An 18,995-nucleotide genomic window follows, 5' to 3' on the forward strand; every position below is an offset into this window, starting at 1 on the left:
AAGAGACCCTGAAGGAAGCCCTAAACATGGAAAGGAACAACCGGTACCAGCCATTGCAAAAACATGCCAAAATGTAAAGACCATCGAGGCTAGGAAGAAACTGCATCAACTAACGAGCAAAATAACCAGTTAATATCATAATGACAGGATCAAGTTCACACATAACAATATTAACCTTAAATGTCAATGGACTAAATGCTCCAATTAAAAGACACAGACTGGCAAACTGGATCAAGAGTCAAGACCCATCAGTCTGCTGTATTCAGGAGACCCATCTCACATGCAGAGACATACATAGGCTCAAAATAAAGGGATGGAGGAAGATCTACCAAGCAAATGGAGAACAAAAAAAAGCAGGGGTTGCAATCCTAGTCTCTGATAAAACAGACTTTAAACCATCAAAGATCAAAAGAGACAAAGAAGGCCATTACATAATGGTAAAGGGATCAATTCAACAGGACGAGCTAACTCTCCTAAATATATATGCACCCAGTACAGGAGTGCCCAGATTCATAAAGCAAGTCCTTAGAGACCTACAAAGAGACTTAGACTCCCATACAATAATAATGGGAGACTTCAACACTCCACTGTCAACATTAGACAGATCAACGAGACAGAAAGTTAACAAGGATATCCAGGAATTGAACTCATCTCTGCACCAAGCAGACCTAATAGACATCTATAGAACTCTCCACCCCAAATCAACAGAATATACATTCTTCTCAGCACCACATCGCACTTATTCCAAAATTGACCACATAATTGGAAGTAAAGCACTCCTCAGCAAATGTACAAGAACAGAAATTATAACAAACTGTCTCTCAGACCACAGTGCAATCAAACTAGAACTCAGGACTAAGAAACTCAATCCAAACCGCTCAACTACATGGAAACTGAACAACCTGCTCCTGAATGACTACTGGGTACATAACGAAATGAAAGCAGAAATAAAGATGTTCTTTGAAACCAATGAGAACAAAGATACAACATACCAGAATCTCTGGGACACATTTAAAGCAGTGTGTAGAGGGAAATTTATAGCACTAAATGCCCACAAGAGAAAGCAGGAAAGATCTAAAATTGACACTCTAACATCACAATTAAAAGAACTAAAGAGGCAAGAGCAAACACATTCAAAAGCTAGCAGAAGGCAAGAAATAACTAAGATCAGAGCAGAACTGAAGGAGATAGAGACACAAAAAACCCTCCAAAAAATCAATGAATCCAGGAGTTGGTTTTTTGAAAAGATCAACAAAATTGACAGACCGCTAGCTAGACTAATAAAGAAGAAAAGAGAGAGGAATCAAATAGACGCAATAAAAAATGATAAAGGGGATATCACCACCGACCCCACAGAAATACAAACAACCATCAGAGAATACTATAAATGCCTCTACGCAAGTCAACTAGAAAATCTAGAAGAAATGGATAATTTCCTGGACACTTACACTCTTCCAAGACTAAACCAGGAAGAAGTCGAATCCCTGAATAGACCAATAGTAGGCTCTGAAATCGAGGCAACAATTAATAGCCTACCCACCAAAAAAAGTCCAGGACCAGATGGATTCACAGCTGAATTCTACCAGAGGTACAAGGAGGAGTTGGTACCATTCCTTCTGAAACTATTCCAATCAATAGAAAAAGAGGGAATCCTCCCTAATTCATTTTATGAGGCCAACATCACCCTGATACCAAAGCCTGGCAGAGACACAACAAAAAAAGACATTTTAGACCAATATCCCTGATGAACATCGATGCAAAAATTCTCAATAAAATACTGGCAAACCGGATTCAGCAGCACATCAAAAAGCTTATCCACCATGATCAAGTGGGCTTCATCCCTGGGATGCAAGGCTGGTTCAACATTCGCAAATCAATAAATGTAATCCAGCATATAAACAGAACCAAAGACAAGAACCACATGATTATCTCAATAGATGCAGAAAAGGCTTTTGACAAAATTCAACAGCCCTTTATGCTAAAAACGCTCAATAAATTCGGTATTGATGGAACGTACCTCAAAATAATAAGAGCTATTTATGACAAACCCACAGCTAATATCATACTGAATGGGCAAAAACTGGAAAAATTCCCTTTGAAAACTGGCACAAGACAGGGATGCCCTCTCTCACCACTCCTATTCAACATAGTGTTGGAAGTTCTGGCTAGGGCAATCAGGCAAGAGAAAGAAATCAAGGTATCCAGTTAGGAAAAGAAGAAGTCAAATTGTCCCTGTTTGCAGATGACATGATGGTATATTTAGAAAACCCCATCGTCTCAGCCCAAAATCTCCTTAAGCTGATAAGCAACTTCAGCAAAGTCTCAGGATACAAAATCAATGTGCAAAAATCACAAGCATTCTTATACACCAGTAACAGACAAGCAGAGAGCCAAATCAGGAATCAACTTCCATTCACAATTGCTTCAAAGAGAATAAAATACCTAGGAATCCAGCTTACAAGGATGTAAAGGACCTCTTCAAGGAGAACTACAAACCACTGCTCAGTGAAATCAAAGAGGACACAAACAAATGGAAGAACATACCATGCTCATGGATAGGAAGAATCAATATCGTGAAAATGGCCATACTGCCCAAGGTGATTTATAGATTCAATGCCATCCCCATCAAGCTACCAATGACTTTCTTCACAGAATTGGAAAAAACGGCTTTAAAGTTCATATGGAATCAAAAAAGAGCCCGCATTGCCAAGACAATCCTAAGTCAAAAGGACAAAGCTGGAGGCGTCACGCTACCTGACTTCAAACTATACTACAAGGCTACAGTAACCAAAACAGCATGGTACTGGTACCACAACAGAGATATAGACCAATGGAACAGAACAGAGTCCTCAGAAATAATACCACACATCTACAGCCATCTGATCTTTGACAAACCTGAGAGAAACAAGAAATGGGGAAAGGATTCCCTATTTAATAAATGGTGCTGGGAAAATTGGCTAGCCATAAGTAGAAAGCTGAAACTGGATCCTTTCCTTACCCCTTATACGAAAATTAATTCAAGATGGATTAGAGACTTAAATGTTAGACCTAATACCATAAAAACCCTAGAAGAAAATCTAGGTAGTACCATTCAGGACATAGGCATGGGCAAGGACTTCATGTCTAAAACACCAAAAGCAACGGCAGCAAAAGCAAAAATTGACACATGGGATCTAATTAAACTAAAGAGCTTTTGCACAGCAAAAGAAACTACCATCAGAGTGAACAGGCAACCTACAGAATGGGAGAAAATTTTTGCAACCTACTCATCTGACAAAGGGCTAATATCCAGAATCTACAAAGAACTCAAACAAATATACAAGAAAAAAACAAACAGCCCCATCAAAAAGTGGGGAAGGATATGAACAGACATTTCTCAAAAGAAGACATCCATACAGCCAACAGACACATGAAAAAATGCTCATCATCACTCGCCATCAGAGAAATGCAAATCAAAACCACAATGAGATACCATCTCACACCAGTTAGAATGGCAATCATTAAGAAGTCAGGAAACAACAGGTGTTGGAGAGGATGTGGAGAAAGAGGAACACTTTTACACTGTTGGTGGGATTGTAAACTAGTTCAACCATTATGGAAAACAGTGTGGCAATTCCTCAAGGATCTAGAACTAGATGTACCATATGACCCAGCCATCCCACTACTGGTATATACCCAAAGGATTATAAATTACTCTACTACAAAGACACATGCACACGTATGTTTATCGCGGCACTATTCACAATAGCAAAGACTTGGAATCAACCCAAATGTCCATCTGTGACAGACTGGATTAAGAAAATGTGGCACATATACACCATGGAATACTATGCAGCCATAAAAAAGGATGAGTTTGCGTCCTTTGTAGGGACATGGATGCAGCTGGAAACCATCATTCTTAGCAAACTATCACAAGAACAGAAAACCAAACACCGCATGTTCTCACTCATAGGTGGGAACTGAACAATGAGATCACTTGGACTCGGGAAGGGGAACATCACACACTGGGGCCTATCATGGGGAGGGGGGAGGAGGGAGGGATTGCATTGGGGAGTTATACATGATATAAACGTTATGCACATGTACCCCAGAACTTAAAGTATAATAAAAATAAATAAATAAATAAATAAATAAAAATTAAATTTAAATTTAAAAAAAGAAAAACATGGATGGAACTTGAGGTCATTAGGCTAAGTGAAATAAGACGGCATAGAAAGGCATACATTATTTGCTTTCACTTATTTGTGGGATCTAAAAATAAAAAATATTGAACTCACAGAGATCCATAGTAGAAGGATGGTAACCAGAGTCTGGGACTGCTAGTGACGAAGCAAGTATTGTACAGATTTTTAGGGTGTATAAGAAAAAAAGATTAAAAGGTTGAACAAGACAATATTGGATAGCACACCAGGGTGACTGCAGGCAATAATAATTTAATTGTACACTTTAAAATAATTAAAAGTGTGATTGGATTGCTTATGACACAAAGAATAAATACTTGAGGGGATGGATGCCCCATTCCCACATGATGTGACTATTCTATATTACATGCCTATGTCAAACTTCTCATGTACCCCATGAACATATACACCCATTATATACTCACAAAAATAAAACAAATAAAAATAAAAGTAACTTAGTGCTGCCTCAAGCCTCTTTCAGTTCCAAATAGGAGAAGCCCAGCATTTTGCTGATTTAAAAAATCCCAACTTTGAGCATCCCACAAATATTTTTAAAATCCAAATGAAACTGGATTTCTTCTGGGTGATTATTTGCAGTTACAACAAGAATAAAAATTTAGTTGCATGCATGATATTTTTGTTCATAACCAAATTTACATTTCTGTGCTAAAATATTCTATGACTAAATTTTTTATTTATGACAATAGCATTAATAATAACAAATATTCACAAATATATATACACATAAGTTGAATGCTAAAATATATGACCACATCAATTTTCAATGTGACATGAACAGAAAATTGGAATCAAAATATTCCAAATGTGCCAGTGTTTTTGAAAAGTTGATTTTTCTAGAACTTTTACAATATTGTACAAATTAATTGTCTGCATTATTTAAGATATTTAAACAGTCTGATAAATTTTATAAGTGTTGAATGACTCAACATTAATTCTGCTGTGTTCCCTGAGATACTTAAAAACTTCTAATAGGTTTCCAAGGTGACCGAATAGAAACAGCTCCAGTCTGCAGCTCCCAGTGAGACCAATGCAGAGGGTGGATGATTTATTCATTTCCAACTGAGGTACCTGATCCATCTCATTGGGACTGGTTAGACAGTGGGTGCAACCCACAGAGGGTAAGTAGAAGCAGGGTGAGGTGTTGCCTCAGCCAGGAAGTTGCAAGGGCCTGGGGACCTCTGTCCCCTAACCAACGGAAGCCATAAGGGACTGTGCTATCCAGTCCAGATACTATGCTTTTCCCACGGTTTTTGCGACCCACAGACCAGGAGATTCCATCGTTTGCCTATATCACCAGGGTCCTGGGTTTCAAGCACAAAACTGGGTGGCATTTGGGCAGACACCGAGCTAGTTGAGGGTTTTTTTTTTATGTTTTTTTTTTTGGTTTTTTTTTTTTGTTTTTTTTTCCATACATCAGTGGTGCCTGAAACCCCAACCAGACAGAACCATTCACTCCCCTGGAAAGGGGATTGAAGTCAGGCAGCCAAGTGGTCTTTCTCAGTGGGTCCCACCCCTATGAAGTCCAGCAAGCTAAGATCCACTGGCTTGAAATTTCTGCTGCCAGCACAGCAGTCTGAAGTTGATCTAGGACGTTTGAGCTTGGTGGGGGAAGGCGCATCCACCATTACTGAGGCTTGAATAGGTAGATTTTCCCTCAGTGTAAACAAAGCTGCCGGGAAGTTCGGACTGGGCAGAACCCACTGCAACATGGCAAAGCAGCTGTGGCCAGACTGCCCCTTTAGTTCCTCTTCAATGGTCAGGGCATCTCTGAAAGAAAGGCAGCAGCCCCCGTCAGGGGCTCCTAGATAAACTCACATCTCTCTAGGACAGAACACCTGGGGGCAGGGGCAACTGTGGGTACAGCTTATGCAGGCTTAAACATTCCTGCCAATGGGCTCTGAAGAGAGCCGTGGATCTCCCAGCACAGTGTGTGAGCTCTGCTAAGGGACAGACTGCCTCCTCAAGTGAGTCCCTAATCCCTGTGCCCCCTGACTGGGAGACACCTCTCAGGAGGGGTCAACAGACACTTCATAGAGGACAGCTCCACCTGGCATCTTGCGGATGCCCCCCTGGGGTGAAGCTTCCAGAGGAAGGATCAGGCAGCAATATTTGCTGTTCTGCAGTCTCCACTGGTGATACCCAGGCAAACAGGATCTGGAGTGGACCTCCAGCAAACTCCAGCATACCTGTAGAAGAGGGGCCTGACTGTTAGAAGGAAAACCAACAAATAGAAGACAAAAACATAAACATTAACAAAAAGGATGCCCACACAAAAAACCCCATCCAAAGGTCCTCGGCATCAACAATCAAAGGGAGACAAACCCACGAAGATGAGCAAAAATCAGCACAAAAAGGCTGAAAACTCCAAAAAACACAATATCTCTTCCCCTTCAAAGGATCACAACTCCTCACCAGCAAGGGCACAAAACTGGAGGGAGAATGAGTTTGATTAATTAACAGAAGCAAGTTTTAGAAGGTGGGTAAAGACAAAGTCCAGCAAGTTCAAGAAGCATGTTCTAACTCAATGCGAGGAAGCTAAGAACCTTGATAAAAAGTTACAGGAACTGATAAAACTAGAATAACAAGTTTAGAGAAAAACATAAATGACCTGATGGAGCTGAAAAACACAGCATGATAACTTCGTGAAACATACACAAGTATCAATAGCTGAAGATCAAGATGAAGAAAGGATATCAGAGATTGAAGATCAGCTTACTGAAATAAGGTGTGAAGACAAGATTAGAGAAAGAAGAATGAAAAAGAATTAACAAAGCCTCCGGGAAATATGGAACTATGTGAAAAGACCAAACCTATGATTAATTGGTATACCTGAAAGTGACAGGGAGAATGAAACCAGGTTGGAAAACTCACTTCAGGATATTATCTAGGAGAACTTCCCCAGCCTAGTAAGACAGGCCAACATTCAAATTCAGAAAGTACAGAGAACACCACTAAGATACTCCTCAAGAGGAGCAACCCCAAGATACATAATCTTCTGATTCACCAAGGTTAAAATGAAGAAAAAAAAAATGTTAATGGCAGCCAGACAGAAAGGTCAGGTTACCTACAGAGGGAAGCCCATCAGACTAACAGAGGATCTTTCAGTAGAAACTCTACCGGCCAGAAGAAAGTGGGGACCAATATTCAACAGTCTTAAAGAAAAGAATTTTCAACCCAGAATTTCATGTCCAGCCAAACTAAGCTTCATAAGCGAAAGAGAAATAAAATTCTTTGCAGACAAGCAAATGCTGAGGGATTTTGTTACCACCAGGTCTACCTTAAAAGAGCTCCTGAAGGAAGCACTAAATACAGAAAGGAAATACTGATACCAGCCACTGCAAAAACATACCAAAATATAAAGACTAATGTCACTATGAAGAAATTTCATCAGCTAATGTGCAAAATAACCAGCTAGCAGCATGATGACAGGATCAAATTCACACATAACAATATTAACCTTAAATGTAAATGAGCTAAATGCCCCAATTAAAAGACACAGACTGGCAAATCGGATGGAGTCAAGACCCATTGGTGTGCTGTATTCAGGAGACCCATGCCACATGAAAAGACACACATAGGCTCAAAATAAAGGGATGGAGGAATATTTACCAAGCAAATGGAAAGCAAAAAAAAGCAAGGGTTACAATTCTAGTCTCTGATAAAACAGATTTTAAATCAACAAAGATCAAAAAAGACAAAGAAAGGATTTACGTAATGGTAAAGGGAGCAATGCAACATGAAGAGGTAACTATCTCAAATACATATGTACCCAATACAGAAGATCCCAGATTCATAAAACAAGTTCTTGGAGACCTAGAACAAGACTTGTATTTCCACACAATAATAGTGCCAAACTTTAACACTCTACTGTCAATATCACACAGATCAATGAGACAAAAAACCAACAAGGATATTCAAGGCTTAAACTCAGCTCTGGACCAAGCAGATGTAATAGACATCTACAGAACACTCCACCCCAAGTTAACAGAATATACATTCTTCCTAACACCACATAGCACTTATTCTAAAATCGACCACATAATTGGATGTGAAACACTCCTCAGCAAATGCAAAAGAAAGGGAATCATAACAGTCTCTCAGACCACAGTGTAATCAAATTAGAACTCAGGATGAAGAAACTCACTAAAAACTGCACAACTACATGGAAACTGAACAACAGGCTCCTGAGTGACTACTGCGTAAAAAACGAATTTACAGCAGAAATAAATAAGTTCTTTGAAACAAATGAGAACAAAGACACAACATACCAGAATCTCTGGGACACAGCTAAAGCAGTGTTTAGAGAGAAATTTATAGCACTAAATGCCCACACTGGAAAGTGGGAAAGTTCTAAAATCGACACTCTAACATCACAATTAAAAGAACTGGAGAAACAAGAGAAAACAAATTCAAAAACTAGCAGAAGACAAGAAATAAGATCAAAGCAGAACTGAAGGAGATAGAGACACAAAAGCCCTTTAAAAAAATCAATGAATCCAGGAGCTGGTTTTTTGAAAAGATTAACAAAATAGAACACTAGCCAGACTAATAAAGAAGAAAATAGAGAAAAATCAAATAGACACCATAAAAAAGAATAAAGGGATATCACCACTGACCCCACAGGAATACAAACTACCGTGAAAGAATACTATAAACACCTTTATGCAAATAAACTAGAAAATCTAGAAGAAATGGATAAATCCTGGACACTTACACCCTCTCAAGACTAAACCAGGAAAAAGTAGAATCCCTGAATAGATGAAAAACAAGTTCTGAAATTGAGGCAGTAATTAATAGCCTACCAACCAAAAGCAGCCCAGGACCAGATGGATCCATAGCTGAATTCTACAAGAGGTACAACGAGGAGGTGGTACCGTTACTTCTGAAACTATTCCAAACAATAGAAGAAGAGGGACTCCTCCCTAACTCACTTTATGAGACCAGCGTCATCCTGATACCAAAACCTGGCAAGGACACTACAAAAAAAGAAAATCTCAGGCCAATATCCCTAATGAACATGGATGTGAAAATCCTCAATAAAATACTGGCAAACCAAATCCAACAGTACATCAAAATTATTATACACCACAACCAAGTTAGCTTCATCCCTGGAACGCAAGGCTTCTTCAATGTATGCCAATCAATAAACATAATCCATCACATAAGCAAAACCAAAGACAAAAGCTATGTAATTATCTCAATAGATACAGAATAGACCTTTGATAAAATTCAACATCGTTCATGCTGAATACACTCAATAAAGTAGGTATTGATGAAACATATCTCAAAATAATAAGAGCTATTAATGACAAACCCATAGGCAATATCATATTGAATGGGCAAAAGTTGGAAGCATTCCCTTTGAAAACCAGCACAAGACTAGGATGCCCTTTCTCACCACTCCTGTTCAACACAGTGTTAGAATTCTGGCCAGGGCAATGAGGTAAGAGAAGGAAATAAAGGATATTCAAATAGGAAAAGAGGAAATCAAATTGTCTCTGTTTGCAGATGACATGTTTGTATATTTACACAACCTCATCGTCTCAGCCTAAAAATTCCTTAAGGTGATAAACAAATTCAGCCAAGTCTCAGGATACAAAATAAATGTGCAGAAATTGCAAGCATTCCTATACACCAATAATAGTCAGAGAGCCAAATCATGAGTGAACTCTCATTCATAATTGCTTACAAAGAGAATAAAATACCTAGGAATACAACTTACAAGGGACATGAAGGACCTCTTCAAGAACTACAAACCACTGCTTAAGGAAATAAGAGAGGACACAAATAAATGGAAAAACATTCCCTACTCATGGATAGGAAGAATCAATATCATGAAAATGGCCATACTGCCCAAAGTAATTTATAGATTAATTGCTATTCCCATCAAGCTACCATTGACCTTCTTCACAGAATTGGAAAAAACTACTTTAAATTTCATATGGAATCAAAAAAGAGCCTGTATAACCAAGATAATCCTAAACAAAAAGAACAAAGCTGGAGACATCACACCACCTGATTGAAACTATACTACAAGGCTACCATAACCAAAAGGGCAAGGTACTGGTACCAAAACAGATATATAGACCAATGGAGCAGAACAGAGGCCTCAGAAATAACACCACCCATCTACAACCATCTGATCTTTGACAAACGTGTCAAAAACAAGCAATGGGAAAGGATTCCCTATTTAATAAATTGTGTTGAAAAAACTGGCTAGCCATAAGCAGAAAACAGAAACTGGACTCTTTCCTTAAACGTTACACAAAAATTAACCCAAAATGCATTAAAAACTTAAATGCAATATCTAAAACTATAAAAACTCTAGAAGAAAACTTAGGCATTACCATTCAGGACACAGGCATGAGCGAGAACTTCATGACTAAAACACCAAAAGCAATGGCAACAAAGCCAAAACTGACAAATGACATGTAATTAAACTAAAGAGCTTCTGCACAGTAAAAGAAACTATCATCAGAGTGAACAGGCAAACTATAGAATGGTAGAAAATGTTTGTAATCTATTCATCAGACAAAGGTCTAATATTCAGAATCTACGAGCAACTTATACAAATGTACAAGAAAAAAACAAACAACCTCACCAAAAAGTGGGTGAAGGATATGAACAGACACTTCTCAAAAGAAGACATTATGCAATAAACAAACATGAAAAAAATCTCATCATCACTGGTCATTAGAGTAATGCAAATCACAACCATAGTGAGATAACATCTCATATCAGTTAGAAAGGAGATCATTAAAAAGTCAGGAAACAACAGATGCTGGAAAGAATGTGAAAAAATACAAACGCTCTTACACTTTTGGTGAAAGTGTAAATTAGTTCAACCATTGTGGAAGACAGTCTGGCAATTCTTCAAGGATCTAGAACCAGAAATTCCATTTGATCCAGCAATTCTATTACTGGGTATATACCCAAATGATTATAAGTCATTCTACTGTATAACACAGGCACATGTATATTTATTGCCATAGTATTTACAATAGCAAAGACTTAGAAACAAACCAAATATCCATCAATGACAGACTGGATAAAGAAAATGTGGCACATATACACCATGGAATACTATGCAGCCATGAAGAAGAATGAGTTCATGTCCTTTGCAGGGACATGGATGAAGCTGGAAACCATCATTCTCATCAAACTAATACAGGAACAGAAAACCAAACACCGTATGTTCTCATTCATAAGTGGAAGTTGAACAATGAGAACACATGGACACAGGGAGGAAGACAGCACACACCGGGGCCTGTCAGGGGGTTGAGGGCAAGGGGAGGGATAGCATTAAGAGAAATACTTAATGCATGTGGGCCTTAAAACCTAGATGACAGGGTTGATGGGTGCAGCAAAACACCATGACACACGTACACCTATGTAACAAACCTGCACGTTCTGCACATGTATCCCAGAACTTAAAGTAAAATTAAATAAATAAATAAAATAACAAAAAACACCAAAAGCTTCTAATAGATTACAATAATATAAAAATTATGTAATAAATTTTTTCCTAAAAGTATAGCTATCTCTAAAAGCGAAGATTGACACTAGATTTGCTTTTAATTTAAAAATATGATTAATTTAGTGGCTATGAAAATTAAGTCTTGAGAGAGCTTTAGGCAAATATGAAATCTATAAATTTACTTTTCAAATTTTTTGAATATTTTTAGATATTATGTGTATTAGAGCAGATTAATATATTTAAACACAGTAGAAACTGCCCATCATACACACAATCATACAGGACCATTCAAGACGTTATTGGTTTTGCAACTTCACCTGGTATATTTGAAGGTCTTGCTGGGTGCTGTTTCTATTAAAGTCAGCTGAAAGAGAAAAAAAAGCATGGAGAAGTACACATGGGAAATAAGTATGTACCAATCATTAAAGTCCTACACATCACTTCCACCCACATTCTATTGCTCAGAATGTTGTTAAATACCCATTCTTAGCCATAATCAAATCTGAGAAATTAAGCATAAGATTTCTCCAGAAAGAGGAGGAAACGAATTTTGATCAACTGCTTATACACACTGAAACACTAAGTAACTTACTGTAATGTACACATGCATAAAAGTACATAAAACATATATGTAACACTTAAAAATAATTTTAAAAGGATTACTCTTGTAATCACCACCTAAGTGGCTCAAGCCTGTAATCCCAGCACTTTGGGAGGCCGAGACGGGCGGCTTATGTGGTCAGGAGATCGAGACCATCCTGGCTAACATGGTGAAACCCTGTCTCTACTAAAACACACACACACACACACACACACACACACACAAACCAACAACAAAAAAAAGCAATGCCCAGTGTTCTCTGTTTACTCCTAGACTGATACATCCTCCCTCCTCATATAGGTAACCACTCTCCTCCTTTTAATCTATTTTTTTGTTTACTTATTTTTTAAAATATCTTGATTCCACTAAACCTGTTCTAAAATACAGCTTTGCCAACATTTCATAAATGATGTCACAGACTATGTGTTATTTTTATGCTTATTTTTCTCTACATTACTTTTATGAGATTCATCCATGTTTATCAGTGTTTTTCTTTACTATTTGAGGGTTTTTTTAAATCAAAACCAATAACATATTACTCCAATATAGTCAATTGAAATCAATTAAATCTATAAAAGGCCATAAAAGAGAGGATTCAAAAGAAACACATTTAACACGGCAACAATACATAGCTATGGAGTAACACGTAGTTCAAAGCATTGCACAAACTAGTTCTTCTTTTACAAATGACCTAAAATGGTAGGATCGTTTTGTAGCAAAGCTATGTTATCCAGTCAAATAAAAATAACTCGAGGTCTCTATTTTTCTGTTTTCTTCTCTTTACATGAAATGCAAACACTGACGGTTTTCCACCATTTTTTTAAAAAATATTATCCTCCTTTCACAACCCCTTAACTCTGAATATCCCTCTGACAAAGTTCCATGATAAGTCACCACTTATTCATGAGCAAATCTATTTCCTACATATTTGCTTTAGATCAAGCATAAATTTATAGCTCGTATTACCCTCTCTTGACTCACTAAAAAGGGTTATTTACCTTTTTGTTGTCACATCATTAAAAGCATGATCTACTATAGCACATAACACGTTGTATTATTATTATAACAACTTGATTTTTCCCCTATTAGACATAAATTATATCATCCTGGAGAAAAGCTATGGGACTATAATTAATTCCTCAATAAATATTTCATTTAAAAAAGGGTATAATATCTCCTCTATTTGAGGACCATAGTTAGAGAGAGTTATATCACATTTCTAGCTCTGAGACAAGTAGCATAAGACACTTGCAAGATCTGAAAATGTGCAAAATCATGGAGTATTAAGGAGTTTGTTTTAGTGTCTTTCAGTTCACAAGGCCCAAAGATATACAGGTTATTTCCAGGGTTAAGACTTATTAGTAGATAAAGACAAAAATGTAAGGAACCAAAGAAAAGTATATTAAGAGTCAGAGTCAATTCTCACAAACAACCAAAGTATATCATTGTAATTTTGGATTTAACAGCAACTGTAGTGTCTCAGCAGTAATTTCACAAACTCAGCTGAGGCTCTAGTTACCCATTTTGTTTTTACAAACGGACACCTGATATTTACTACCCTAGTGAGTTAATGACTCAACTTCTCTTGCCTCTGAATTTTTCTAAATATCCTTCTTGGTTTACTTCCTCTGTGTTAACTTTTAGCTTTTACTTAATTTACCTCTACATTGTCTGTGATCCTTTTGTGTATCTAAACTAAATTTCTTAAGGTAGTATTTTACAAATATTTTTCTAATGGGAAAAATGCTTATACCAGGTCACCTTATAGGCTACAGGACTTCTTGCATCTAGCCTATAAATGGTTCTATTTACACATCATCATTGCTAATCCAATCAATTGTGGTCAGTATAGTAAGATCATTAAATCTTTATATAGGCAAAATAAAGAAATAAAATGCTCATGTCTGCGTATCTTAGACTCGTTTGACATAGCACATGAGTCTCATGTAATAATAATCTTTTAATAATTATCTAATAAAGAGGTGGCATGTGGAGGTATCTTGTTCCAGTGATGTGTTTGCCTACATCTTTGAATCTTTACATAATAAAGTTGAGAGAACAAAAAGATAAAGTTGAGGGAAAAAAGACTAGATTATTTTTATGCCAATATTTTAAGAAGGATATTTCCCGTTATTCAAGACATTGTATAAGTTGATTAACATATAGAAAGAATAAAAGGAGAAGCTATTATTCTAATTTCATAAAATTGTATATTAGTTTGGAACATTCTATGATTCATTATAAATAGTCAATATTTGCTGTCTTTTCGGTATGTTGTCAGCATTAATGTCTTTATAATTCTCTGAACTTTTTATATGAGGAGTGCTTTTTAATATGAGGAGTGCTAATTAAAAAATATAATTGCAGTGATGGTCATCATTAATAATTTTATATGACATTTTATATTCAGAAGTGCTTGGCAACCACTTTTATTAGCCATTATTGACATCTTTTCCAGAGGACGCTTCATATTGATAAACGACATTTCCGACCTAACTATTCAATTTATGTTCGAGTTTTTCTTTTATGTTCAGTTACACTTTATTGTTTTAGGCCTTTCATTTGTTTTTTAAACCCAGAAAATTACACAAGTTATTTCTGGGATAAAAGTATTTTCGAGTAATTCCATTTTGTTCTCTGACAGATTTTTAAAAGATAAAGGTTTGATTTTTACTTGAAGCAATATTCTTTTACAGGCTACGCAATTCAATATGTAAAGAAAATTGCCAGATTGTATTCACATTTTATTCATATATTCCAAACTCCTTGTTTGTTTTTTTTTTGCTCTCTCTGGGGTAGTTTATTCCTTTATTAAGTCCTTTGTTTTTGAATTTACTAAGAGATAAAGAATAAAAGATTGGTGTTAAGAAAGTTGTATATGATTCCTGAACCCACCATTACTTGACCACAGGTCTCTTAACTAACGTTTCTGGGTCTCAGTTCTTTTTTAATCTATAAAAATGAGAAACTCACTACTTTAAAATGTGTTACGAAGATTTAATGTACTGTCTATTAGAATTTACTTATTACATATCTGACAAATTATTCTTAATAAATTAGCACACAAACAATTTACCATGTGTCTTGGTTTGAGATTTTTTTTGCAATCATCCAAACTTGTGGTAGGGTCATCTTTATAAACTGCAAATTGAGAATATCAGTATTATTACTTAATATTAGGATGAAGTCCCATTTTATTTTTAGGACAATATACAAGGTGTACATAATCTTATGAGAACCTTATATTCTACCATTTCTTCTTACATTTATTTTCAAGGGATGCAGAAAATATGAACCTAAATAATACTGGTAACCTTCCTTGGCAGTCATCCCAAGAGTTGTTCATTTTTCAAGGCACTATATATCTTGTAAAATCTTTGCACATGCCAGTGTGCAGAATATCCATAGTATCTTGATTAAGCCCTCCTTATTCAGCAAAGTTTAACTCAGATGTCATCTTTAGCAAAATATTTCCCTGATAATTTATCCCTCCATCGTGCTCTCATTATATTCTATTGCTCTCCATACTTCAAATTTCCGTAAATATATCCCTTCTTTCTCTCTCTCTTGCCTTGACTAAGAGCTTCTAAGTTATTGAAGCTATGCAATGTATAAATTCATTTACAGATACAGCTACAGATACAGATATTTGTATCCCTTGCAATAGTTGTTGATATATAATTTCCCCAGTATTTATCCAAAGAGTATAATTTAAGTAGCATCACTAGTCTATGATTGTCTCAAAGTGTCTCTCCTTCAACGGTATCAGATGATGCTAGTTTCATTTCTGTTTTACCTAGAATTTGTGATAATGATCTCACTGACCAAAATGGGGGCACTTTCTTATCAGGACTGTGGTTTAAAATGTGCTACATGATGATGCAAGATTTATTTCATTTCTGACATTTTTTTCATCCCTCTATCAGTTTATTGGATTAGCCATTTGTGAACCTAGAAGTTGCAAATAAAACATCTCTAAATTTGGGACAAGAGTTGAAACAATGTTTTGATTACTAGCAGAAAAAAGTGTAAGAGAAAGATCAGGGCATACATTTTATGTACAGCAAGCTAAAGGACTCCTTAGCTGTTGTATGTCAATGTCCATAAAGATCTCACACTCTTATACAATGAGTTTTCTTTATATAAAGTGTGGTGGCTGTAAGCAGGGACTTTGAAGTCAAGCAGTCCAGGTTAGATTTATATGACTAATGCTTACTAGACCTGTGAATTGGAACAATTTAAATAACTTCTGAGTGTCAGTTTTCTCATCTACAGCATGCATGTAAAAATGACACCAAACACATATAATTGTTGGGGTTTAAATAAGACAGTATGTGTATTTACTACAGTGGTAGGGACACGGAAAAGGCTCACTAATGGTACATATTATTGATATGACTATTATCTTCATCCTACTCAAAAATCATAAAGCAACTCTCAAAAAATGTTAACAATTTATCTACAATGTAGAGGTGATATTAATTGATAAATGTAAGATTCAAACATAAGCTTTCTGATTTTATTTATAGCACACTTTACAACACTTCCTGCAGATTCTAGCTTGTGATGGTCCCAGGAAAGGGATGAAAGATCCTTAGTGGATGCCCAAGTCAGGTATGTCAGAAAGGCAGGAAGAAAAAAATAACTCCAAAACAGAATTCATCTGTTTCTAGAGATGTTCTTTGTCATGTTACTAAAAATTGATTCTGCCGACAGAATCATTAACTGTAGTGCACACTGCTAAGCATGGATGTTGAAAGATTAAGAACTCCAGGCCGGGCGCGGTGGCTCAAGCCTGTAATCCCAGCACTTGGGAGGCCGAGACGGGCGGATCACGAGGTCAGGAGATCGAGACCATCCTGGCTAACGTGGTGAAACCCCGTCTCTACTAAAAATACAAAAAACTAGCCGGGCGAGGTGGCGGGCGCCTGTAGTCCCAGCTACTCGGGAGGCTGAGGCAGGAGAATGGCGTGAACCCGGGAGGCGGAGCTTGCAGCGAGCGAGGTTGCGCCACTGCACTCCAGTCTGGGCGACAGAGCGAGACTCCGCCTCAAAAAAAAAAAAAAAAAAAAAAAAGAACTCCAATAATTTATTTTTAATAGCTTTTCTAAGTTCCAAAATTAAAAAAAACTCAAATAATGTATTACTGGAATAAACTCATAACTGCAAAATAAATATAATTGAAGATGTTCCTGTTAATAGAATAAAATTATTTTAAGTTGACATAGGAAAAAGACTTTATGGAATTGTTATAACATGTTTTTTTTAATTTAATTTTTAAAATGTATAATTGACACATAATAATTGTACATATTTATGGGATACAATATGAAGGTTTAATGCATGTATACATAGTATAATGCTCAAATCAGGATAGTTACCATATCCATCACTTTAAACACTTATTTCTTTGTGGTGACAACATTTAAAATTTTCTCTTCCAGCAGTCTTGAAACATACGCTACATTGTTATCTTCTATAGTCACTTACTGTGTAATAAAACCCCAACGTATCCTTCCTGTCTAACTGTAATGGTGTACTCATTCATTGACCTCTCGATTCTGCCTTTCACACCCTCCCCAGGCTCTGGTAACCATTATTCTACTCTCTACTTCCATGAAATCCCCTTTTTGAGATTCCACATAAGACTGAGATCATGTGGTGTTTGTCTTTTTCTTCTTGACTTATTTCACTTAATATGATGTCCTCCAGTTACATCCAAGTATCCAACTTGCTGCAAATGACAGCATTTCATTCTGTTTTATGGATGAATAGTATTCTATTATGTACATATATATGTGTGTATGTATACATATATTCTAATAGCTTTACAGTTTTGAGTCTTGCACTTATTTCTTTAATCCATTTAGAGTGGATTTTTACACATGGTGAGAGATAGGGGTCTAGTGTTATTATCTGCATGTGAATATACTATTTTCCCAGCACTGTTTATTAAAGAGACTCTCCTTTCCCCAGTGTGTATTCTTGACACCTTTGTCAAAAATCAGTTGGCTGTAAAAGTATAGATATATTTTCAGGGCCTCTATTTTGTTCATTGGTCTATGTGAAATCAGTGTACCAAAGAGACATCTGCTTACTCATGTTTATTGCATATATCTATACACATATTGCATATATCTATATCTATATTGCATATATCTATATCTATATTGCAATATATATACACACACATATATATACTTTATATATATATACACACATATATATACTTTATATATATATACTTTATATATATATACTTTATATATATATACTTTATATATATATATATATACTTTTTTACTGATTAATAAGGTGAAGAGATAACCTACAGAATGGGAGAAATTCGTTGCACACTATGCATCTGACGAGGGGTTAATATCCAGAGTTTACAAGGAACTCAAACAACTCAATTCAAAAAGAATAAATAATTTGATTAAAAATGAGCAAAAGACATGAATAGATACTCACAGAAGACATACAAATGGCCAACAGAGACATAAAAAATTTCAACATCACTAATCATTAGAGAAATAGAAATCAAAACCATAATAAGTTATCTCCTCAACCAAGTTAGAATGGCTATTATCAAAAAGGCTGAAATAAATAAATAAATAAAACTGGCAAGAATACAAAGAAAAGCAAATTTGTATACACTGCTGGTAGAAATGTAAATTAGTACAGGCATTATGAAAATCAGTAGGAACTTTCCTCA

The sequence above is a fragment of the Trachypithecus francoisi genome, unplaced genomic scaffold (genome assembly GCF_009764315.1).
Source record: "Trachypithecus francoisi isolate TF-2019V2 unplaced genomic scaffold, Tfra_2.0 Lachesis_group5, whole genome shotgun sequence".
Classification (NCBI taxonomy): Eukaryota; Metazoa; Chordata; class Mammalia; order Primates; family Cercopithecidae; genus Trachypithecus; species Trachypithecus francoisi.